Source organism: Xenopus tropicalis, chromosome 2 (genome assembly GCF_000004195.4).
Source record: "Xenopus tropicalis strain Nigerian chromosome 2, UCB_Xtro_10.0, whole genome shotgun sequence".
In the NCBI taxonomy this organism is placed as follows: domain Eukaryota; kingdom Metazoa; phylum Chordata; class Amphibia; order Anura; family Pipidae; genus Xenopus; species Xenopus tropicalis.
The window spans coordinates 28,337,883-28,363,555 of NC_030678.2; the positions used below are offsets into that span (position 1 = coordinate 28,337,883).

The 25,673-nt window shown below is 41.1% G+C and overlaps 2 protein-coding genes across 2 annotated transcripts in view; one reads left to right on the forward strand and one right to left on the reverse strand.

Annotated features, from left to right (window-relative positions):
* cmss1 (cms1 ribosomal small subunit homolog) overlaps positions 1 to 25,673 on the reverse strand; it is a 195,827-nt gene that overhangs the window by 22,814 nt on the left and 147,340 nt on the right. The gene's annotated exons all lie outside the window — the stretch shown is intronic.
* filip1l (filamin A interacting protein 1-like) overlaps positions 4,525 to 25,673 on the forward strand; it is a 163,008-nt gene continuing 141,859 nt past the window's right edge. Inside the window, exon 1 of the mRNA XM_031896628.1 lies at positions 4,525 to 4,721. The gene's annotated coding sequence lies outside the window, so the exon portion shown is untranslated. The remainder of the gene's footprint in view (positions 4,722 to 25,673) is intronic.

The following is a 25,673-nucleotide window of genomic DNA, read 5'->3' on the forward strand; positions in this document are numbered from 1 at the left end:
AGAGAAGAAAGTTCTTTGCATATAAAAAGCTATGCCCTCTAGTCTTTTCAATTGAAACCAAAAGGTACACACTGCTGGTAACTGAATCTGAACCCTTTATAACAGTGCTGTCCAACTTCTGTGGTACCGAGGGCCGGAATTTTTCTGGCCTCCGTGGTGGAGGGCCGATAATGGAAGCTAGTTTTGACCACTCCCCTTTTTAAAACCACACCCACTTGAAACCACACCCATGTTATTGCATGACCTTAGCCATATTAATGGTGGTAGTACAGAAAAAACTGCCATAATCTGCCTTCCCTACCCTGCCTCTGTTTGCCATACTCTGCCTGCCCTACCCTGCCGGTGTGTGCCATACTCTGCCTGCCCTACCCTGCAGGTGTGTGCCATACTCTGCCTTCCCTACCATGGCTGTGTGTGCCATACTCTGCCTTCCCTACCCTGCAGGTGTGTGCCATACTCTGCTTTCCCTACCCTGCCTGTGTGTGCCATACTCTGCCTGCCCTACCCTGCCTGTGTGTGCCATATTCTGCCTTCCCTACCCTGCCTGTGTGTGCCATACTCTGCCTGTGTCTGCCATACTCTGCCTTCCCTACTGTGGCACACACAGGCAGCATAGGGCAGGCAGAGTATGGCACACACAGGCAGCCTACAGTGACACAATGCTGGCACTGCTCCTACAGTCTGCACAATAACTATATATTAAAAAACTTTTTAATTGCAGTACCACCACAGTATATGTTCTTTTTATAGTGTGTAGGGTTTATTTGTGGGTTTCTATTACTAACAGGTGAACAATGTGGGTGATTACAGCCTGAGCCTGAGGTGTGAACACTGCAGGGGGTTAACAATGCAGGGATTAAAAGATGTGAACAACACAGGGGATTACATGTTTAAACAATACAGGGCAATTACAGCCTGAATCTGAGGTGTGAACCATGCAGGGGGGCAGTTAATCACAGTACTGATACCATTTAAAGCTTATACAAAGGTAAGCCATCAAAGCAGCCAGACAGGTGGGGGGCCACACAGAGGGGAGCCGCCAGTTGGACAGCACATGTACATTAAAGTACATGACCACTAAAGCCAAATAACTCTTGTTTAAGATAATGCAGTTTTTTGGGGGTTTTTTGTACGCAAATTTGAATGTGCAATTCTAATGTACAATTATGAATTACTTAAATTAAAGGGGTAGTTCATCTTAAAGTTAACTTTCAGCATGTTATAAAATGGCCAATTCTAAGCAGCTCTTCAACTGGTCTTCATTATTTATTTGTTATAGTTTTTTTAATTATTTGCAGTCTTCTAGCAGCTTTCATATGGGGGGGGTCACTGACCCCAGCAAAATGAAAACTATTATTATGTGAGGCTACAGTTTTATTGTTACTTTTCATAACATATTTTTTATTAAGTGCTCTCCTAATCATTTAGCAGTCTCTCATTCAAACCACTCCCAGGCTGCTAAGGTCATTTAGACCCTAGCAACCACATAGCTGCTAGAACTCCAAACTGGAGAGCTGCTAAACAAAAATTGAAATACTTAAAAAAAACTACAAATAATAAAAAATGAAGACCAATTGCAAAATGTCTCAGAATTTTACTCTCTACATCATACTTAAAGTTAACTCAAAGGCGAACAACCCCTTTTCACATGATTTTAGGGGTTCAGATTTGGTTTGGTGGAATCCAAAACCTGAACCCTGTATTCAATGTATCCCTATTTTAGATCAATTACAAAATTATGCCCTAACTGTGGTTGTATATATGGTATTTGGCCAAAACCAAAGATGTTATTATGTTCTATCTTGTATGTTGTATCAATATTATATTATGACCTGTGTTTTTTTGGATAATGGGTCTTTCTGTAATTTGGATATCCATACATTTAGTCTACTAAAAAAATAAATATAGGCAGCAACCAAGGGTTGCCCCCAAAAGCTGCCAGCCTAGTCACAGGCCCTTAGGTGCCCATATATACATTTGACCCTGCTTGTCAGGATAAACAGGTAATGCTTAGGGGAACATTTTATCTTACAGCTTTTAGTTGAAATTTGTAATCTGGTTGTTAGGGTTTCACTCCCTATTACCCTAGCGATAAGGAAATAATGATTGTATAAAAGAAGATGGGGACAGGGTCTAAACAAAACATACAAGTGATTCTAAAAGCAAATCAGCTTTATGGTTGCTGGGGTCACTGACCCCAGAAAACATTTAGCATTACATTTCAGGATCGAAAAAAGGAAATATTCTTGCTAGCACTACATATTTAAATGATGATGATGATGATGAATATCCATATTTTTACTGGTACCCATCCTTACAGTTATATAGGTAGGGCAGCCCTATATTATATAAAGGGACCTCCCAAAACACAGGTCCCAGAGCCCCAATTCACAAAGTGTAGCCCTTTGGCAAACCATTTGCAAGTCGGACCCAAAAGGCACATCTTTCATATAGAAAGTGGTTGCTCTAGAACATGCTCTGTACTGCCTATCTTTAAGCTAGGGAACTGTTTCTCAGAAGAGTCTAAAAGTGACCTCTGCTGGGGCTAAAACCGTAATTTAACCTGTTTGCTTCCAGAGGGGAATGTCGCCTGTTGGAGAGTAGGTGCCCCCCTGCTGCCATTTCCAGCAGAGCACCGCAGGGCTTAATGAGTTGTGTGAAAAATAGCAGGCCTGTCACAGACTGATATATGTGTCCCACACCAACTGACTTCTCTTTTTAAGGAGGGCAGGCACAGACCATCTAAAATAGTCCATCAGCGCTTGGAACAAGCAGATGAGATCTACCTAAATAAAATGGATGGAAATAAAAGAGCAGACAGGTGGGAAGACTTCATGCAAGGGCCAAACCCCCCTTGGAACAGGCACAGGAATTGTATGCCTTATGTAGTCACACCAGGGGGATAACTATGCACAGGGCAACGGCTATGGCAAAGAGAAAGTGCTGTGTTGTGTTCAGCACTGAGGCCATTTGTTAGGAGTGGGCATGACCCACTATATTATACACAGGAAGTTGTCACACTGGGCCCCAGTGACACACCAGTTACCAGGAAGAGTTTCTTTGCTCTTTAGGATCCTTGTTCCACATTAGGTTGGGTGGCCTTTATATTTCAAAGGGGAACACCTATTCACACAGGGATCCCCAACCTTTCAGGTTCCCTCTGTGTCAATTGGTGCAGTTCAGTTGTACTTAAAGAATAGGGCGCACACGTTACTCGCATGCTAAACACCAGAAATGACAACAATGAACACTGGAAATGACACCAGGCAGACTGTGAAAATATTGGAAGCAATTGCGCACAATTTGTGCTACATTTTTTGGCAAATTAGATACAGTTGTGATAGGCATAGCGCAATTGTGTCAAGAGAATCACCCATTTGTAGCAGCAATGAAGCCAGAATTCTGGCAAAAAAAGCTGCATTGTGGGAAAAAAAACACGGAGATTGCTTTCAACATTACACTTAGCTCACTGCACTTACGTAAATGAGCCCTAGTGTTTTTTGTATGAAAGAAACTGTAATTCTAAGCAATTATTCAGATATTAACACATATTTATAAAGAACCATTTGCAAATTTGTATTGGTATTGAAAATGGTTTCTGTCTGGCTGTTTATATTCCCTGCACTGATGGTTCTGACTCAACAATGTAGCAGAAGCTAGCATCTACTGGCTTTTACCAGCCTCACCATTAACAATGATGAAGAATGGTATTTCATTTTCCACAAAAGGTGGTAACCCCACGAACAGCTATATTTCTCGACAGTTATTGGTAACCCTAAGGGGGAGATTTATTAAGACACGAACGCTCGGAGTTGTTATTTTTCGTGCTAACAATTACGCCATCTTCATTCATCTTCCATTCTTATTTGTGCGCAATTCTTTCAGTTTATGAATTTTATTGCATTTCCCCATTAGTGCAAATAATGCACTAATGCATTAGGCACAGAATGAGGGTTATGAGCATGTTTCTGCAGTGTCATATCCCAGAAAGTCATTGCTGAATCCTAATGAGGGAGTATTTGAAAAGGTGCCACCATCTGCAGTAACAGCCGAGCCCTCTGTACTGAGCAAAATCTTCATCCCACTGGGACATTTCTATGCTGCAGCAGTGAACAGAAACATAGAAGGGACTCCCAGCTTCTGTTCCTCGAGCTGTCACTGAACTACAGCACCCAGAATCCCCAACTAACCTTCCAAGAAATGCTGGAAACTGTAGTTCTGACAGCTGGAGGGATGCAGTTTGGACATCCCTGCTTTACAGAGACAACAACCGAGGCAAATGTTTGTTATTTTCATTAAACAGATGGCTAAGTGTATTTTATACCATTACAGGGCAGCTTTGCCTTGCTAGATGCCTCTGTGGATGCAGCCAGGCACTGGGGTCAGCTTTCTGACAAGGCCATCTGCCTATGGAGGGAACTATTAGTGGGTGGGTTATATTTAGAGCTTGCTCCAATGAATTGCTAGGGCCGTAGTGACTTTCCAATGCAGCTCTCACCAGATTGTGCTTTATGCATGTGCAGAAAGACTCATAGGGGAATAGACAGGGACCCAACATTACAAAGCAGGTATTCAAGAGATAAGAGGGGAACCCCTCGCTTAGTTGCTTTGTAAAGAAATCATCATTTTTAGAGAGAACACCCATTTTTCTATTTGGATTTGGCTGTATGGAAAGCTGCAAAGGCCCAGTCAGTGATGCTTCATAGCAGTTCATTCTCAAGGTAAGTTCCTTCTGATTTCCATCATTAGGTTTTATTGCTATTTTCTGATTTGGATTATACATTGTCTCAAACTTGGATAAAGTTCTACATGCTGCTGTAAATTGTATATACACAGGATTGTGCTTCTCTGTTCTGGAATATATTGTTATTTATGGTTTAGGTTGCTTGTGTTTTAGCACTTTCAGACCATCTTTAGATTGCAAGCTCTTTACTACAGGGCCTATATTCAAATACAACATTGTTAGAGGGTGTGTGTTGTTACACAGAACTAAGGGAAATATTTGCCATCTATGATATCAGTATAATTAAATAATAAGCAGTATGGGCATAAATCAAAGCAAAACTTTTCTATCCAGTCCAATTAAAGGTTAGGCTAGGTATGATAAAGGTGACCATGACCAGAGGGCAGCCTCGCTGCAATTTAATCTGTAATGTGAGACAAGCAGGACAGGCATTGGATTCTTCAGTCTGGGTTACAGGATGTTGCCTGGTACTGTTTGCTTTGCATTATATGGACCTGCTTCACTCACATGCATTATAGCAATAAGCCTGCAGCAGCTACAGAATTATTCATTTAGGTTTATTAAAGGGGCAGTAAAGATTAAACATTCTGATGTAAAAGCACAGGGGTACTTCTGCACTAAGGACCTCTCAAATGTTAGTTGACAAAGGGCAGCAAACAAATGCCATCCAGGAGAGCATGATGGAAAGACTTCTTTCAGTTAGAAGCAATTATGATATACTCATGAGAAAAGGTTATTGGATGTTGTTGATAAGGCCTTACCAACTAGACAGAGTTGAAATACCAGGTTGAATCGTGGCACACAAGAAAGTAAAGATTAACTGCACATTTGCCTAGGTCTATAATGTCTACATACCAGCTGTAACTATAGGGTTAGTATCTTTACTAAGGACTTTTACACATGTGATCCTGTGTTATGGCTTTTTACCCCATTCTATCCCATGGTACAGGTATCGGACCCCTTTTCTGGAAACCCATTATCCAGAAAGTTCTGAAATACGGAAAGGCCATCTCCCACAGACTCCATTTTAATGAAATAATTCACATTTTTAAAAATGGTTTCCTTTTTCTCTGTAACAATAAAAGAGTACCTTGTACTTGATCCCAACTAAGATATAATTACCCCTTATTGGGGGCAGAACAGCCCTATTGGGTTTATTTAATGGTTAAATGATTCCCTTTTCTCTGTAACAATAAAAGAGTACCTTGTACTTGATCCCAACTAAGATATCATTAATCCTTATTGGAGCCAAAACAATCCTAGTTGGTTTAATTACTGTTTAAATAATTTTTTTTTAGCAAACTTAAGTTAGGAGATCTGAATTACGGAAAGACCCCTTATCCGGAAAACCCCAGGTCCCGAGCATTCTGGATAATGGGTCCCATACCTGTAATAGTAGCAACTACACCACACTGAACCACCCAGATGGAAAGCTGCATGTCTCATCTCACCTGCATTTGTAGTTCAGTGCGGTACTGTCATTATAGTATGGAACATGTGCCGAGGAAAATACAGTATAACAAAGCTACCTCATGGGATCCATCAGCGCACAGACAGCCCATTTTGTCAATAAAGTTGGGCTGGAGGTGACAAGATCCTTAATGAGGCTGGAGTACAAATGTAAACAGTCCTCTAGCCTTATGAAGGAACGTGCCTCCCCACCCCAGCGTGACAGAATGGGCTCTCTGTGCTCTCCTGGATCACACTGTGTAGGGGTAAGCAATTTTATTTATAAAAAAAAAGGGTACTTCAAAAGACATAGTGACAGGTAGAAAGATACAGGTTATTATCGCTTTCCCTTAGTAAATATAGGTATAGGTCAGGGGTAGGGAACCTATGGCTCGGGAGCCAGATGTGGCTCTTTTGATGGCTGCATCTGGCTCTCTGCCAAATCATAAATAAAAAAAATAACGTGGGGCGTGGCCTGCACTCGGCGGATAGAAGACGTGTTCTAAGCCTTAGAACACGTCTTCTATCCGCCGAGCGCAGGCTATGCCCTCCTCCGCATCACATCCGGTATCCTTGGCACCCACCCTACCTTGCCCCTGTGCTCGGCGGATAGAAGACGTGTTCTAAGCCTTAGAACACGTCTTCCATCTGCCAAGCGCAGGCCACGCCCTCCTCTGCATCGCATCCGGCATCCTTGGGACCCACCCTACCTTGCCCCGCAGCATCCGCGGCCAAACATATTGTATGGCTCTCACGGAATTACATTTTAAAATATGTGGTGTTTATGGCTCTCTCAGCCAAAAAGGTTCCCGACCCCTGGTATAGGTGAAAATTTGGATACAGGTATTTCAGACATTAAAATGCAAAGATGCCAACTAACCCCACCTCATAATTGTCATAATAACCCACTATGAGCATTTTTGTGACCTTATTGGAAGTGAAGAGGAAATAATAAAAAAAAAAACAGAACTAGATCATTATCCCTCTTAAGACAGAGGGTCAGTTGACATCTTGGAAATTGCCCTTCCCCCTACCAGCTGCTGCTTCCTATTCTGGTGCATAAGAAAAATACTTCCCTTGGGCACAATGTGGTACCATTAAGTGAGGGACACTGACTTGAATATTCCTGAAAAAAAAACCACTCACTTATTGACCATGCCATCGGGCAGCATGTCTCCATTTTAACAGGATGGAGTGCGCAGATAGTGGACAGGCCATTTTGATTACAGTGGTTCTCCCTAGCAAGGCAGCAGTGGTCCAAACATCCCTATTGTAAATCATGAAAGTTATAATTCTAAAATAACTAGAAAATTGGAGCTGGACCTTACTTTCCAAGGTACAATGGCAGCTAAGCCCATAAAATAAATGTTCTATATGATTATATATTAATATGGCCCTTGGTATGTAATACACAGACTTTAAATCATTTTCAACTGGATCTTACAGTGACATGCAGCACCTGGGCATGTAAAGTTCCCATATAAAGTAATGGCTGCTGGCAGAATCAATCCAAAGATGAACCAGGGAATCAGACGGAAATGTGAGGTATCCCGTTACAGTTAGTGCTGAACTTTTCCTGAGACTTAGATGCCCTGTGTTTATTTCAGGAGCTGGTCCAACTGTACTGCTCATATCCAGTGCTAATATGTGTGGAATGCATTGTATGACTTTTATAGGGAAATGTTAGTTACTGCAGCAGGGGTTTTGAGGTTATTCCATACAGAACAGTGCCCTTAACAGTGACAATGACTTATTTTATTGTGCCTATATAATGTATTTATGGGACCTAAGCCACGTGCATACCACTTGCATCATCACGGGTGCCGACTGTTGCGTGCGCTAGGTACATATTGAAGGCTTGTGTGGAATTGAATGTTACTTGGGAAACAAATTCAGTACACTGGGGTACTGATGGGTTGTAAGTCTGCAAAATAAATCTGTATCTAGTTGCCAGTGGTTTTGCAAAAAAAGGAACTATGACATTTTCATGGAACGTATTTACCGTAAATGTATACTATTTTAGAAAGGACTATTTCCCCTCTGAGATATATTGGAGAGACTTCAAGAGGATGTTTTTTGCTTTCCTCTGCATCAAGTAGATGTTAGGCAGGTTTTCCCCAAAAAGTTGAATTTGATGGATGCAAGTCTATTTGTCCTTGACAACAAATTAATACTGGAAATGGCGATTTTCTAGTTGTAAACTCCCAGGTTCTTGTAACCCATTGTCTGCTGCAGATAGCAAAAACTGGGCTGAGCTGGCTCTCAGTTATCTTTTTGCTAGCAGCTTAGATTCTATAGGGCTGTGTTCACTACTGTGGGGTTTTGGGGGCTCAATTATGAACTGGTAAAAGAGTTCGCAAGTGCTATTTCATGTTTTAATATACACGCCTCTATGTTTCCAGGATATTTTTACTACCAGTATATCTGCTTGTCTACTGCTAAAATTTTGACTCATAACTTCCATATCCCTATACTGAGCTGGGGGTAGGCATATTATGAAAGGTTCCTTATAGTTTTACTATTTTATATAAAATCAGCCTATTAATAAATGTTTAATAGTATGCGCGACTGGATAACCCCATATTATAAAATGTACCCTCTGGCTCGCATGAGGCAAGGTTCTTACACTGAAACAAGAGCACTATCATATATGCCTTGTATATATGCCTGCATTATTTCCTGTCAGGTGATCAGTGAGTGACAGACGGAACATTATACAAATGTTTCTGTGTTTTGAGAACATGATAAAATGTTGGCTCAAGGAAAAAGATGTAAATGGGCCATATTTACTGATATTTATATGATATGACAGAACAAAAATGATCTGTTGGTTACATTTTCCTTCAGGAGTACCATGTATTTTTTGCTTATTTGTTCCCTAAAGGCACATAACACTATCACACATCATGCAGTGCCATTTCCCAATATTTTGTAAGGCAAATCCCTCTCCTCTCCCACCAGCTCCTGACTGATTTAAAATGATGGAATCCCTTTACATTTTCAGCAGCACTTTAGAAATAAAGATTTAGAAACACTTTTACTTTTTTTCCTTGCTTTACTGTACTACCGTTTAAATATTTATCATTGCCCCAACATTTTACTAAAAGCCATTGACCTTTAAATGCTCCTTTAATCCAAATCAGGATGCTATTAGGAAAGTCAAATCATTTGCCATATATTTAACTGCAAACGTTTGCTTGCTGCTCAGGTTCCCACGGAAACACATTTTTGCTTAAACCCTCTATATATTTTGCTGCTTCCACCTGCTGGTACTTAATCACCTCATGGGCTGCACAATCACTTCTTAATACCTAAATTATTATTCTGAACAGAACTGGCATCACAGTAAAGCCCTGGCCTGAGACGCCACTTGGCATATTCTCAGAATGTCCTCATTTGATTTTTGGGCTGCGTGTAGTCAACTAAATAAGGCAGTTGGAGAGCCTGGGGCAGCACTTGCCTCTAGCGGACTTTCTAAGAACACTTGATTGGTAAGAGGTGTCTGTCACACACAGCTGTGCTGGGGAGGAAGAGTGACCCGTGCATCCGTGCCCAGAGGCACTTATCCATCTCCAAGACACGCTTTATTAGAAGGCAAGCTCACGTATCTTCCCAAGAAATGGAGGATGGATATAGTGCAGATAGGATTACCAGCTTTTCTTTTCTAATGAGGAACGCAGCCTTAAAAATAAATAAATATAACACTGAACTTTTAGCCAAAGGTATAAGTATTATGGCCTAATGAGTTCAGTGTTCCTTTGCTTTTCTGCAGATTGGAGTATATTTTGACCTTTCTTCTAATTCCATAGCACAAAAAGACTGTGCCATAATGTATAACAAAGTCATTTATTTCAGTGTTTGTGGTGGAAGTTATGATCTTAGTAAAGGGGGCTGTAGGCGCAGGACAAACAAAAGTGAAAAGATGTTGGGGCACCCCTCTCACCTTAACCCTTGCTGCACATGTTAAGTGGCAGTAGCTGTCACAAAAATTATCACAAGAGGAATGCACCTTTTTAGTAGTAGTATATACATAATATAACACTGGGCAGTTCCTTCCAGGGAATTACTTTGGTAATTTACAAAATACCCTACTTTAAAATAGTAGTTACCTAATTACCCTTACTTTTATATAAACAAAATTAGGTAACTACTATTAAAGTAGGGTATTTTGTAAATTACCAAAGTAAATCCCACAGCAGCCTGACAGGTGGGGGCCATGGGCTATGGTCCACAGGCTGCCAGTTGGAAAGCACTAGCAATAGGATACAATGAAACAGAATCCCTCAGAATGAAAAACTAAGAATGAAAAAGGTGAAAACTTGGTTTTGGAGCTTACAATTTTTAAGACACTGTAGAGCAGAGGTTCTCAACCTGTGGGTCAGGACCCCTTTGGGGGTCGAACGACCCTTTCCCAGGGGTCCCCTAAGACCATCAGAAAACACATATTTCCGATGGTGTTAGGAATAATTTTATGGTTGGGGGTCACCAAAACATGAGGAAGTGTATTAAACGGTTGCGGCATTAGGAAGGTTGAGAACCACTCCCGTAGAATCATAAACCATAAAGGGAAAGTATAGTGTCCGATTAACCCTTCACTGTGCTTACTTTCATAAAGGGTTCCCAGTCAGTTATATGCTATGGGCAAAATGAAATTTTCAGCAAATGTTAAGCACACAGCTAAAGGATTAAGGTCCTAAATCCAAAGCAGCAGATGCATAAATAGCCCTTATCCTTTTAAACTTACAACTGCAACCTGAAGAAGGCAATATGCAACGGGCCTGGCATAAGAACAGGGAGAAACAACTTCCCTACTCTTGAGGGTAATTAAACACCGGTGGTGCACAATCCTGCTGTCTATTTTTGAGCCTGGAACATAAGAAGACAAAAAGCTTTCTCCAAGGTCGTAAGCAGAACCCAATGCAAGGTGTTCTGCTTCTTTCCATTAATTGTTAGCTCGCTATGTGCAAATTGTGTGTATGGACTAGTAATCATGCTAGTGGCCATGAGCTTTAATTGCGTCCTCTCCTATTCAACTTTCAGTCCCCCCATTGCCTGGTTGCTAGGGTAGATTGAACCCAAAGCAACCATATGGCTTCTAAAATTCTAAACTGGAGATCTGCTGAAAAAAAATCAAAAACCCACAAAAAATGAAGACCAATTGCAAAATGATTCATAATATTAATGTCTATATCATACTAAAAGTTCATTTAAATGTGAACTACTAGTTCAAGCTTTAATAATGTAAAATTAATGGGGGTGGTGTAACAAAGTGGTAACATTTACCCTGGCATAATAATGCATAGCAACCAGTACAAACAGCAGTTAGGGTTGTTGCTCAGTTTCAAGAACAGGCTAATTTTGCTGACTGATGAAAAAATTCAATACCTGCTGTATTGTGTATTTTTTTTTTTATGAAGAGATGGCTAGTGCCGGTTCCCATGTCATGATCAGCACAGAGACAGTGGTCTCCACCTGTACCTCTATTGCAAGCACAAGGTATACTGTCATGTTTTCTTAAGGTTAAACAAAGGGTCAGGGAATCCTGGGATGTGCGTGGCCTTTACATATTCTGGTATCCAGTGTCTGTACTCACTCTCCACTCTGTTACTTGGGTTCCTGGAACAGCTACACTAAGGGGAATCTATTTCAGAATGTTCAGGGAAAGTTTAAAAAAAAAAATCTAATTTTGGGTTAGAAGCCATAAGTCAGCAGGGCAGTAACTTAATCACATGCATTAGATTCCTAAGGAGGCCTATTTACTAAGAGGGGGTGGTAAAACTACATAGATCTCACAATTAACACACATTTTTATGTGAACTAGGCAGGGCCGGAACTAGGGGTAGGTAGAAGAGGCAGCTGCCTAGGGCGCAACGATTGGGGGGTGCCAGGCAGGAGCTTCTCCTGCCTACCCCTAGTTAAGTTTTGCGTCACGCCGCTTCGAATCGCACACCGCGCCGCGAAGTAGTGGTTCAGGGGCGAGGTAGCCGTCCGGGTTGCCTAGGGCACTCGGTCGGCTCTGCCCGCCCCTGGAACTAGGGTTCTTCTGCCAGTGCTGTGTGGGATAATTCTTGCACCCAGTGCATGTACCACTTTGGATACAGAAGTACAAATGTGCCTTATTATTCTTTAAAAAAAAATTTTTTGCAGATTTATTATTTTGAAACACAGATTCAATTTTCCCAGATCTCAAGACAACTCTGCAACTCTATCTCCTGACATTCTGTCAGTGTCACCTTCTTTATCCAGATGGCCTTGCTATGCTGAACAAGGCTTAGCATCAGCTATCTGTCTGCCTCCAACTTTGTCAAGACCAGCATAACATAAACACAGCCATGTTCATGATCAAGTCCAAATTGCTCATTTCCCATCTATGAGCCTAGCACAATGGCTCCCAGAGTGCAAAGCTTCCCCCCCATCTTTTTGGCGAAGGGGGGCAGGCTATGGGCCAGTTAGGAGACATTGGAAGTAATGATACACTTGAAAAGCTAGATTGAAAACCAATTAGAATGTGATAGGTGGCAAACAATTATTTGCCGTCCTATATTTTCTTGAATTATGGTTTACAGTGGTTTACATATGTCTGTAACCTTGTTATGGCTATGGGGTCCTGGCAAAATGGGATCTTAACATCAACAAGTGCATCACTTATTAACTAAATGTTGCAGAATAATTTGATGATTTTATGCTGTACAGATGTTGTATGGATCTGTGAATGTGGTGGATCTGTGAATGAGCATGACCAATGTCACTGTGCACTACAATTTCTACCAAGCTCCACGTGTTGCTCACCAACCCCTTGGATGTTGCTCCCGGTGCCCCCAAAGCAGGTGTTTTTTTTTAATTCCTGGCTTGGTGGCAAGTTTTGGTTGCATAAAAACAAGATGTACTGCCAAACAAAGCCCCCTGTAAACTGAGATTATGCATAGAGGCTACTAAATAGCCAATTACAGCCCTTATTTGGCACCCCATTATTTTTATGATGTTTGTGTTGCTCCCCAAGTCTTTTTACATTTGACTGTGGCTCACAATTAAGAAAGGTTGGAGATCCCTGCCATAAGATATAACTTAGTACCACCCTGTGTGTTGCCAGTTCCCTAATCACCTAAATCTGGTTAATTCAGAGCAGGTTCTAAACTAAGGTTACCCATCAGTCCCCATTTCAGATTCCCCCTGTGAAAAACTGATCCTGGCAAGCATCCCCATCTGAACGTCCCCTGGCAGCTGTTCTGTTGGCAATGGAAGGAACATGTGTAAATTTATTTTGCAGCTTTTTAGGAAAATATATTAAGATTGAAATATGTGACTGTGGTGTTGAGCTGGCGTATGACAATAGAGGAGTGGTCAAAAAGTGGGTGTGGCATAGAACATTTGTTCCCGAATTTCACTTTGGAAATTTGGTAAACTTATTCTGGATAAGTTAGTGAATTGATTTTACTGATGGTCATAATGAAAAGTTAATACAAGCACTGGCTAAATGGAGAACATGAAGGACACACCTGTACTAGCCAGCGTGGCTCTCCTTGAATATAGCAGCCCAAGTTTGGTCTCTCTCTCCAAGGCTACATGTAAGAAGCAAAAGCATTGACTGTCTATGGCCTCTAAGAACTGAGTATAACCACAAGCCCTTAGTCCTTATGCTAAAACACAGACCTTTGAACTGTTATTCTATTTCTCATGTTGAAGAGTCACACATATATGATTCATTTCCACGATTTTGTGTATTTTATGACCTATCTAAAGCAAGCAGTCTCCACATTCTTTCAGGCACACATAATTGTATAAGAAAAAAACATAGTTAAACAATTCAAAAGCCCCTTATTGTAAATCATACTTCCCTTTTAGTCTAAATGCTAATCTTGCCTATCAAAATACATTTTTTCTATGGCCACCCAGTAGTTTTGTTAAAGGATTTATACTTTGTTTCTGGAAATAGTTAAAAAGCATAATATATACTGTATACACAAGGTGCATGAATGTGATATGAAATTTAGATTGTAGTCTTCGATGGGGCAAATATCTGCATTAAATGTGTCAGGGCAATATAAAGCATAATAACAATAAACACGTTTATTGATTTTGTCCAGGGTAATCGACCCCTCATTCACAGGCCGATAACAGTCAGAGCTTTTGTTAGGAATTCAGCCCGGGGCCCTGCTCATAAGCAGTAGGTAGTTTGTTGAGAGATTTACCTCTCTATTTATGGCAACGGGAACTAAAATACATGTGTGCGACTTTGGCCCCCATGCTCCTGCGTGCCTGTGTGGCTGGAAGGTATCTGAAGATTAGAATGTGACAGTGACACTGGCCTTTCAGAAGGTTAATACCAGAAAAAGTACAGTTCTGAGGTGGGTAATAATATCGGCCTTAGTTGGTCACTCAGACTCATGTTGCTGTACATGGAAACAAGCCAAGTAGAATAAAGGCTATTATTATCACAAGCCTCAATGTTCCTTTTAATTTCCTGTATGCTGTGCATGCAAAAATGACTTCTCTCCCAGCATGCCGTGAAACCTTTAGGTTGAAGAACATCAAGTTTACACAGTATTTACCAATGTTATTTTTATAACAACCCCCCCACTTGGGTTCCTCTCTTACTAATAGATTAAAAATTCAGGCCATAGAAAAATAAAGGCCTAATGGCCCAGTCTGCCCTGTATTCCCTGTAAGAATTTATTCATATTCAGGTCTTTATGGCTGTTGGGTTTTGGAAAGGAATGTTCTGTACCGACAAGGAAAAACTCTACAATGCGTAATCCCTGTGGTGGGGTTCAGGGCATAGCATTAGTTTGCAGTCCACTTCCAGTGCCTTAAAGAGGTTTCAGAGAAGGCTTGTACTTGGTGTTTTATTGATTAAAATGAAAGCCATCATGCATTATACTGATCTGGAGAGGAGCACTTCTGTCAGGCATCTCAATGCCCTAAACTTGGGTACATAATTAAGATCTGCTATAATTGAGATCTGCTGTATTGTGAGTGGCTCCAGTTATTCCCTTGGTCTTCTACTGGTCAGCCTCATATGACTGAATATTTAGAAGGCCCTATGACTGACTAAGCAACAGGATTCAAACAGGGTTTTGAGCTCACAGAAGAACTACACGAAGCAGCTCCTACCTTTAGGCAACATACCTGTAACTGAGCCCACTTCTCAGAGGTCCTACCTGGCCTTGGCCTGGCAGTATGTCTACTTCTTGTGTGGATCTTGGTGCCCATCATCTGTTTCACGCCAATGAAGGTATACAGTAAACACTTTCTTTAAAATAACATATCACTGGATATCTTGCTTTGTTTTTTATCATATAAAATAACGATAAATAGTGTCACTGCCCTTTAAAGAAAAAAATACCTGCATTCCTACAGAGTTCATGTTTCTACCTTTATTCCATATTAAGAACATTGGCACCAATTATCATTTTTACTGACCAGGAGGCAAATCTAGAACTAAACCCTCAAATAAATGTAATTATAAATTCTTAAAGTGATTTTTTTTTTTTAAATACTGAATTTTTACTTACACAGCATGGAATATGTATTCATAAAAAAAACTCAGTTTTTAAGGCAGAGTATCAGGTTATTGCAGAGACAGCAACATACTGGGGAACTAAATCCAGATGGTTTTCCTCGCACCCCATATACAGGTGATTTCCAAAAATCTGGAAGGGCTGACAGGTCCGATTTTAGTTATAGAGAATTATCTAACTGTGCAGGAGGGAAGCTGCTTTCAAGTAAGTGTGCACTTTGTACACTGCCTAGGGGGTCACAAATGACCATTAATGCCCCTGTATACAGTAAGTATGATTGACGGGCATTTCCTTTTGGGAATACTTTTTTTGTATGAACACTCTAATTATATATTCTAGGGACACAGTGCAGGTTTTGGTGACTCAGTGATGCACTTTTGGTGGCAAGTAGTCATCGACCACATTATGAGGCCCCAGAATAAGCTGTGTATAGCTGAAACACCCATCAATGCAATGTCTCTTCCATAATTCAGACCTTCTTGGGATGGGTGACTTCCTGTGTCATCATCATATTTTATTTAAAGAAGAAGGTTTTTTTTAAGTATCCAATGTACCTGTCATTGGCAGTATGACTGAAATGGCATCAGCAATGTCATCCTCCTTACATAAGATTGCTTTATTTAACAACTGGCTTGTGAGGACTGCTCAAGTATTTTCTCTTTTATAGAATATATCTCACTCACTAAAGCCTTACTAAAGGCCAAGGGGAGGGTCTCGCCTTCTTTTCCCTAAATTACATTTATCTCCTTGGTTTTCTCATGCAATGATAAAACACATTAAGGCACATTAAGGAGCAAACCTTGAGATTTCTACAATTAGTCCCACCACAGATGGCCTTCATGGTAGAACCATTTCTTTGTACAGTAAAATCTTGCACTGATATTTCATTAACAAATAAGTATTAATAGAATTCTATTGATCTGGCCAACATGTTCATTAAAGAAAAAAAAGGAATGGTTTGGGGATACTCCTGTCCCCATGTCCTGGGGTTTTATTAATATCATATTTTCTGCCAGTGCAAATACTGGGGTCTATTTTGTATTAGTGATCGTAAAAATGCTCACCTTCACTTTATATTACTTTTCTTAAACCTGCTGACACCACCCCCTGGTGTAACATATTTTAAAGAATGCGTGAGGCCTGAGCAGTGGTCTTATCATTGACTTGTCTCCTACGGTTAGAATTGTTAGCCTTCCTTAGTGTGGGAGCCCCTTTGCTAGGGTCCCCAAAACACCAGGGCCAAGAGTAGACAAGCAGAATCCTTTAAATGAGAAGTTAAGTGGAAATATAAAACTATGATTTTAAAAATGATTTCCTTGTAGAAAAAAACATAGGCAGAAGGGATGTGCAGTGACAATCCCTTCCATTTTTCATTAACTGTTTAGACTGTAAGCTGTCCTGGGTAGCGCCCTCTTACCTCTTGTATTGGTTGCTTTGTATGCTATTCTATGTGATTAACATTTACACCCATTTATCGCAGTGAGCTGGCCCTTTATAAATACGCAATAATAATAATAATTCAACTAAATATTGTTCTAAAAAGTTGCTCCAAAATCTTTCTTTTTACATATACCCCAGTACTGGAAGAGCTGTTGGGAATGTTGGCCATACATGGGACAATTTCTGGATTTTTGACCTACTGTCCCCTGTAAATCAATAATTAGGACAATATGGCCACTCATGGAATTGAAAATCATTTTGATGGATTGGTCCAGCAATCACAGCAAAGCACCTATATTGATGTCCACATGAACAGGTGTTTATAGAGCTCAGTTAGATATTAACTCAATTGTTAACAAAACATCTGTCTGTTGTGTGGCCTCTGTCCCTTGCGCAACCAGCCAGGGCAGATATAAATGAAACAATTCAAATGTTAAATTGGTACATATATTGCGCCTTTAATCCCTTCCTGTACTTAAATGTTCCTTGTTAATTAAAAGCCCAGTGCAAATCACATTCTTTGAATGTTTAATGGGGACGTCAGGGCACACTTTTCAAATGTTTGACCGTGACTTCATTAAAAATAAATCCTGCAACACAACCACATTAAAGGGATCTTGCATCTCACTGTACACAGAAAAAGACTCACAACAATATGGAAGTGCATTTTAAGTCCAACTTAGATAAACATACCAGTATTTGTTATTTCGGAGTTTCTGGTCAGCCGCAAATCATGGCACTGGCAGTTTAGGATGATTAATGCTGTACAATGGGGCTAGAAACCCAATGCACACCAATATGCTGCTGGTATCATTAGGAAACAGGGTTATTTAAGGAACCATTTATTCTGGTACAGAACTCTCCAGTCTCTAACCCCTCAGCTGAAACCCAGTACAGAATTCATTTCAAGGCCAAATTCATAAAACTGTCTTTAAAGCGTTTTTTACACCACATGAGAAAAAGAAAATATTCACTTCTGCATTTGCATGTAATATTCACTTGGTCTATACTAAATACTTTTATTTTGTAGGGCTTTCTGTCCCACAAATGTGCTGTACTTTGCTGTTCATCAAAGGCTATGTATAAAGCAGGCATGATAAAAAGAGTGTTGTTATTAAGAGGGAAATAAGTGATATTGATTATTTAATAGAATTTACCTGCCACCAACAAAAGGCAGCAATATAAATATAATATAATAAAGGAGGGAGGAGAGTATTATCTAAAGTTATCTAGAAAATCAGGGCCAATGCTTTTCAAAGTTTGGAGCTGTATTTCAGAGCACCTGGTGGCCATTATTTCTCATATTATCTGATGGCCCAGTTATATTATATTGTGATGCCAAACACAGTAGTGTGAAGCCCTTGAGAAGAGAGGGGGGATAATAATCCCTTGGAGGGTACTTCAAGTAGGAAAGCCTTGCCATCACCAACTGTAGTTAATTATCCATATATGCTATATATATTTATATACTGTATACACTTATATAAAAATAAAGAAGAGATGCATGGAATTGGTCTGTCCGCGCCAAGGGCTATTTTGGGCACATTAAAGGCAGAAGCTAACCAATACATGCATGTAACCTAGAGGTGGCAATACAGGGCCTGATAAAGGCAGCTTAGCCCCCATATAGATTTGCCAGCTTTTTAACTTATATTGCAGCCTCCAGATAGCCTGCCCCACCAACATGTGGCTGAAAATCAGTCAAAATATTTTCTGGAAAGTTTAGAAATGCCATGGGTGAGGACCGCTTTGGCAAATTGATGCTGTCCTCTCCAGAAAGGTCTCCAGCGGAACTCCAGTAAGATCTGACCCTTTGGCCCCTATTATGATCCAGCCTTTTGGCCCAGGGCCCAAAACATTGGATCACCCTGGTTTGGCCCAGCACATTGATGGACACACTGGGGTCGCCAAACAAGTGTTTGCTCATTGAACGCCCCATCCACTTACCCCACTGTACCCTCCTTAATACCCTGAACTATAAACTATAGGTGGATCTCAAGGAGAAACTGAAAAAATACTTCTCTCAGCAATCTTAAACAGGTGTTCTGCATGAAGGAGCATTCTGCTGACATTTATTATCTTGGAAAGTTTAGTAGGATGAGAAGGATCAGCAGATATTCCCCTAAAAATACATGTTGTACTGCTGACTCTCTAAGAAGCTTCAGCAGGGGCAATTCGGAGGAATTATTAATAAAGTGTCAATTGCAAATGTGCAGCATGCCCTAAGGCTTCTAACTATGCCCGTCTATTTCTGTCTAACCATGGCAACGAAAAAATCAAATATACGTCGGGCCCAGAAATAGAGGCAGTTACGGCCCGGCAGATTAAATAGTATAAACAAAAATATCTACGGGATTCTAAGTCCGGCCGCTTGTCAGCAAGTTGTGTGTAACAGTATCTGATCAGATAAAGCACACAGAGCGTGCCACGCTGCTGGAATTGTTAGTCCCTTTACAGGTCACTATAGAGTTAAGTGCGTGTGTGCTTGCCTTGGTGGCAGTACAGACAGAGCTATTGTTTAGGCTGATGCACAGCAATGATAAATTGTATAAAAATAATGTGGTCACCTGTATGTATGCCTGCACCGCCCCTTCATCCCTACTAAGGGCAAAGGGATCACCATATTTTCCAATGTTCCTCTACCTACGGAAGAAATCATAACCACTGGCACAGTAATATACTACAGGAACAACTTTTCTGCATCAGTATTTACCCCCCCCCCACAGACAGAAAGTGCCTGTTTTCCAGCCAGTTGGCTGAAGGGCAGATGAAATGGAGCAGGGTAGCAGGTAGTTTTCTTAATACACAGAACATGAATCTTAGGTTTTATTGCACTGTGCCTACTCCCCATGGTTGGGTGGGTTTCCCCAGAGGGCTTTGGATTAGTCCCACACTCCAAAACGTACCAGTAGGTTTATGGCTTTTGCTAAAACTGATCCATATGTATGTGTGTCTGTGGCACAGAATAGACTGTAAGCCCCACGGGTGCTGAGAAAGATGTCCTGGTATAGCACCCAGGGCGTATATTTTGCCTGACATTTTTTTCCCTGCCTAATAATGTGGAATCAACACACCAAAATCACCCCATACTACACTGCTATGCGTCCTCCTAAAGGAATAATGTAATCGGAAATCATGATAGAAAATCCCTTAAAGTCATGTGAAACCTGGTGATTTTCACACAGGTCCCAAATGCGAGCGTTTTCAGGCCGGTGCTGGTATTATCATAGAGTCTCTCAGCAGTGAGGGCAGCAGGGGGCAATGTTGGGCATTTTCACACTGTTTGTTGTGTGCCCTGATCAGAATCTACATGTAATTTTGCTCCAGTGTTTGTGAATCTGCTGGAAGTCACGGAGCCACAATGCAGCCAAGCAGCAGGGCATGGCAGGACAAAGGATAGGGCAGCTTTGGGCATTTATGTGCATCTGCTTTTATTGCAATTTTTCAAGATCTGCAAGGAAACCAACTGAAAATCTTAATATGAATACAAAATATACTTAATGCATCCATTGCACTAAAAAGCCTACATTGAACAGGAATTTATGATCCAACAAACCAAGCAGTGACCTACGGTACCCCTCACCCTGCAGAATTAAAGGCTTCCTTTTGGCTGCAACTTATTGAACATCTGTCCCCGTGTTACATGCTGTAATGCAGTGTGCTGCGCATAGTGATATCTTATAGGCTTAATGCAATGGGGCATACAAACAGCACTTTATTAATACATATTTACAAAGCAGAAGCATATTTAGTAAAACTGTACAATAAATGGTTTATACACTGAACATAAAGAATTACATACAAAGCAACCAATTACTGATCTAATTGGTAAAGAGGTTCCAGCCCAAATGAGCTTACAGGTGTGAGTGGGGGGGCTCAAGAACAGCAGGTTGAATGTAATGGTGGCTCAAAATTCTCAGGTTTTTGTAAGTGGGAGCTCAGGAGAAGCAGGTTGAGGGTGAGTTTAGGAGTAGCAGGTGGAGTGTGAGTGTAAGAGGAAGGCTCAGTTGTTGAAGGTTTAGTGTATGTGGGGGCTCAGGAGAAGCAAGGTTTTGTAAGTGGGGGGCTCAGGAAAAGCAGGCTGAGTATGAGTTTAGGAGTAGCAGGCTAAGTGCGAGTTCAGGAGCAGGAGGGAAACTCAGTAACAGTAATGAACAATGTGGGGGGAAGAAGCTTGTGAGGATTTTGCAGTCAATTCAGTGACATGGCTTTAGTTTAAGGGTTAAACTAGAGATAGACAGGAAATGAATGTTACTGTTTCTGTACATGTTACACTATATGTGGGATTTATAGAAAGCAAGTTGGTCTTTACTACTATTACTTAGACATCTGGCGCCACCTGTTGGCCTTTGTGAAAAATGAATTGCTAATTTCAGTTGTATTTCTGTAAAGTATTGGTTCCCTAACTGTGGTGACCCCCGGGGGCTTAAATCAGCAGCAGTGTGTGTTTGTGTGTAGAGGGGGTTCTATATCTGTAACCCCCTCCCTAAACAAAATCCTCCAAGGGGAGCTTTAATCCAAAAAATACAAACATTACTGTACAGAATTATTTAAACCATTGTCTAGAAAGACAAATGTACTGTGTACACACATTAAATATATATATATTTATATATATATATATAGGCAGGTCCTTGGGGGGGAACCGCCTGTTTTGCAAACCATTATTGAAACTGCCCGACAGTTAAAGCCACACTGGGCTCTTTGTCCTGATGCTATAGCTCCTATTATCTCAATATCAAAATGCCAGACTATGTAGTAGGGATGCACCGAATCCAGGATTCAGTTCGGTATTGGGGCAAGATTCTGCCTTTTTTGGCCGGCTTTGCCAGAATCCAGGGTCGTGGCTGAACCGAATCTGAAAATTCACATGACTTTTTGTCATGTAAACACGGAAGCTGAAATTTCTTGGCTGCGCGTTTCAGCACACGGTGACATTTGACCCTTCCAAAACCTAATTAGCACATGCTAAATAGGATTTGGTTCAGTAATCAGCCAAACACTTTACGAATGATTTAGGGGTTCTTCCAAATCCGAAAAAGTGGATTCGGTGCATCCCTAGCCACAACTGCAATCCCTCCAAATGCAACTGGTTACACACTAAACTGCCCAGAAGCCATACATTTTCCATGAATCCTTACCATCTGGGCATTCTGCGATTTAAAACTAGCTATGCCTTGTTTAGATTGAAACATTAATGGGGAACTTTTTTTTAAAAAAAAGTGAATGAGCTATCAATACAGCTTTATAAAATAGATTGATATTATCTCAGTAAGTTAGTGAGGGCAGTGTTCCTTTAAGCTTATTTAAAGGCAAATGCCAGAGTGAAATCATTCTGATCAGTCCCTTATGGGATTGCCTTGTGCTGGGTGTGTCTGTGGGCTTTGCTGATTTATGAGAGGAGTCAGTGAAATTCCATTTTTTAGCTAAATGTGTTTGCATCAGCATTTTATTTCATCACCTACTTCTACAAATCTATCGTCGGGCTGCCCATCAACTGGCAACTGCATGAAATCATCTTTTCACAACAGACAATGGCCCTTTACTCAGCTCTCTGCAAATATGCCCAAAATATCTTCCCTTTTCCTATCTGGCAGGCATGTGTTTGGGTGCTCTCACTGTCTGCAGCAAGGGGGCTGGAGCCCACTTACATAGCAGCCATTCAGGGGGCAAATGATTCCATTGTTCCACTCCTGCCAGGTCTGGCATTACAAGTACACAGAGATCCAAACAGCCCCCACCAGCCCAATAAATAGTGACTGCCTATGGCATCTTACAGCGGCCCCTCTGGCATTTGCCAGAATCCACAGATTGCCAGTCCCGGCCTGAACCTTGTGCTCAGACAGGGCAACTGCTGCAGCAGTAAAAGAGCCGAATCTCTGTTAAAAAAAAAAAAAATTAACCGGGGGGGATGCTTTTCACCGCCCCTAGTAAAGTGGCGCCTGAGGCAGGGTTCTCACTTTGGCTCAGCAATGCAACAGAACCATAGGTTGTAGAGTAGTTGCTAATTTCTGATCATTAGATTGCTGAAATACTTCTATGCAGTTGGCCATTTTAAAACAAAGAAAATGAATCCAAGTGATTAGGGACACTTGGTACCTATGCACTTATTGTGCTATTGAAGGCCGTATAGAATGTTTGTAATTATTTATAACTGTACTTATAAAGTGCTACAGGAACACACAGTGCTGTACAATATACAACCCAGGATTACCCTAAATTAGTTTAGGTTTCCATTTTCTGTTCCTATTCGACACCAGGATGCTAACCTATAACCAGATATCTGCTTCCTGTATTAATTCACTATTCCATTAGGTAAATGGAAACAGCATTCTCACCCCTCCCTGCTGACTTAAAGGGTTAATTAACCTAAAATAACATTTAGTATGTTATAGAATGTGTGAATATTAGCAGCTGTCCAACTGACCTTAACTTTTTTTTTATTTAGTTAATACAGTTTTTGAATTACCGTATATACTCGAATATAAGCCGAGTTTTTGAGCACTAAAAATGTGCTCAAAAAGTAGCCCTCGGCTTATACTCGAGTATATGGCATGATGTGCCCGATGTGCCCCCCGACAGACTTGTGTCCTTGCGTACCTGTGCCCGCGCTCTCCCTATGCCAGCTTCCCAGAACGCCATCCTAACCGTTCGCTCTTCTCCTGTGCGCTCTGCTCTTCTCCTGTGTACGCATCTGATCTGCTTGGCGCCGCAGTCGCGCCAGTGACGTCACGCGCCCCCTTCAGTTACTCCTGGCCTGATCTTACAAGGTCTAAGATCAGGCCAGGAGTAACTGAAGGGGGCGCGTGACGTCACTGGCGCGACTGCGGCGCCAAGCAGATCAGATGCGTACACAGGAGAAGAGCAGAGCGCACAGGAGAAGAGCGAACGGTTAGGATGGCGTTCTGGGAAGCTGGCATAGGGAGAGCGCGGGCACAGGTACGCAAGGACACAAGTCTGTCGGGGGGCGCCAGTAATGGTCTGCAGTATATCCAAACTGAACTGCAAGACAGAACATTTACAAACTTGGGGGATTGTGTGGTAAAAGACACTGGTCTGTATTAGTCTGACTATTTTATACTTCCTTCAAAGACTGGTCCTAGAACTGAGGTGGATTTTACTTCATGGCTGCCACCACATCATAAATAACTCTTGTAATTTTTAGAACTATTTACAGAGCCTAAAGGGTATGCAATTAATCCTAAACGATTTTGCTATGTAGGAGTCAGGGGAAACTTTATCTTTGAATTTTAGATTGATGGTTTCTGGTTAATAAAAAATTATTTTGTTTCACCGACACTTGTAATCCATGCATTTATAGTATCAAACTGGAAAGGGCTATTGTCATTGCTGTTTTTATTACCTTAGGTATTGGTAGAACATCACAGATTACCAATGGCTGCACCAACTCCTGTACTATTTCTGCTAATCCTAAATGTGCTTTTCTTGGTAATCAATATAGACTTTGGAATCCCATGACCTTCAGCTGCTGTTTATACACAATCATAACTGAGCAAATGACTTTCTAAATGAAACTGTGCATTTGGTTTTGGCTATAATAAATAAATCTTTTTGGGATACTCAATTAAACCAAAGTGTGAGCACACTTTGTGTGCTGGCTCACTCGCACCAGCCCTACTGGTGACACCCTAGGCTTATACTCGAGTCAATAGGTTTTTCCAGTCTTCTTAGGTAAAATTAGGTACCTCGGCTTATATTCGGATCGGCTTATACTCGAGTATATACGGTATTTGCTTTCCCTTTCTGCCTCTTTCCAGCTTTCAAATGGGCGGTCACTGACCCCGGCAGCCAAAATACCACTGCCCTGTGAGGCTACAGTTTCATTGTTACTTTTACTTTGTATTTCTTATCTCTTCTATTCATATTCCAGTCTGCAATTCAAATCACTGCCTGGTTGCTAGGTTAAATTAGACCCTAGCAACCACATAGCTGCTGAACAAAAAGCTAAATTATTCCAAACCCACAAACATAAAAATTGGAGACCAACTGAAAATAATTTTAGAATTTCACTGTCTACATAGTACTCTGGGTTAATATAAAAGTAAACAGCTATGGCTTTAGCCACTGATGTATATGTACAGTCTATAGACTGAATTCCCTGTATTGGCCTCAGCTGGCTCCAGGTAACAAGGGAGATAATGATCCGGCCTTGGGAGGGTACAGCACATTTTCTGGTTATTAGAACTGGCTCTAGGCCTGATCATTATCACACTAGTAAAAAAGAGAAAAGTCATTGGGCATATTACTGCTAACATGCACGGCTAGTTACAGAACAGCAGTTGTGCTTAGAGTCATTGAACTCACCCCCCACTTCCATGTCTTCCCACATCTGCATGTGATTATTACGCTGTCCAAGTAAGAAAAGAATCTTGTAGCGTCTCTGATTAAGGGCCACGCACTGAATCATTCTCTGATCTGATTACATGTACAATTAGAGATGACCTTAAAGCTGAAAGAGAATAGCGAACCGGGCAGCTTACAGGCCAGCATTGCTAGACTCT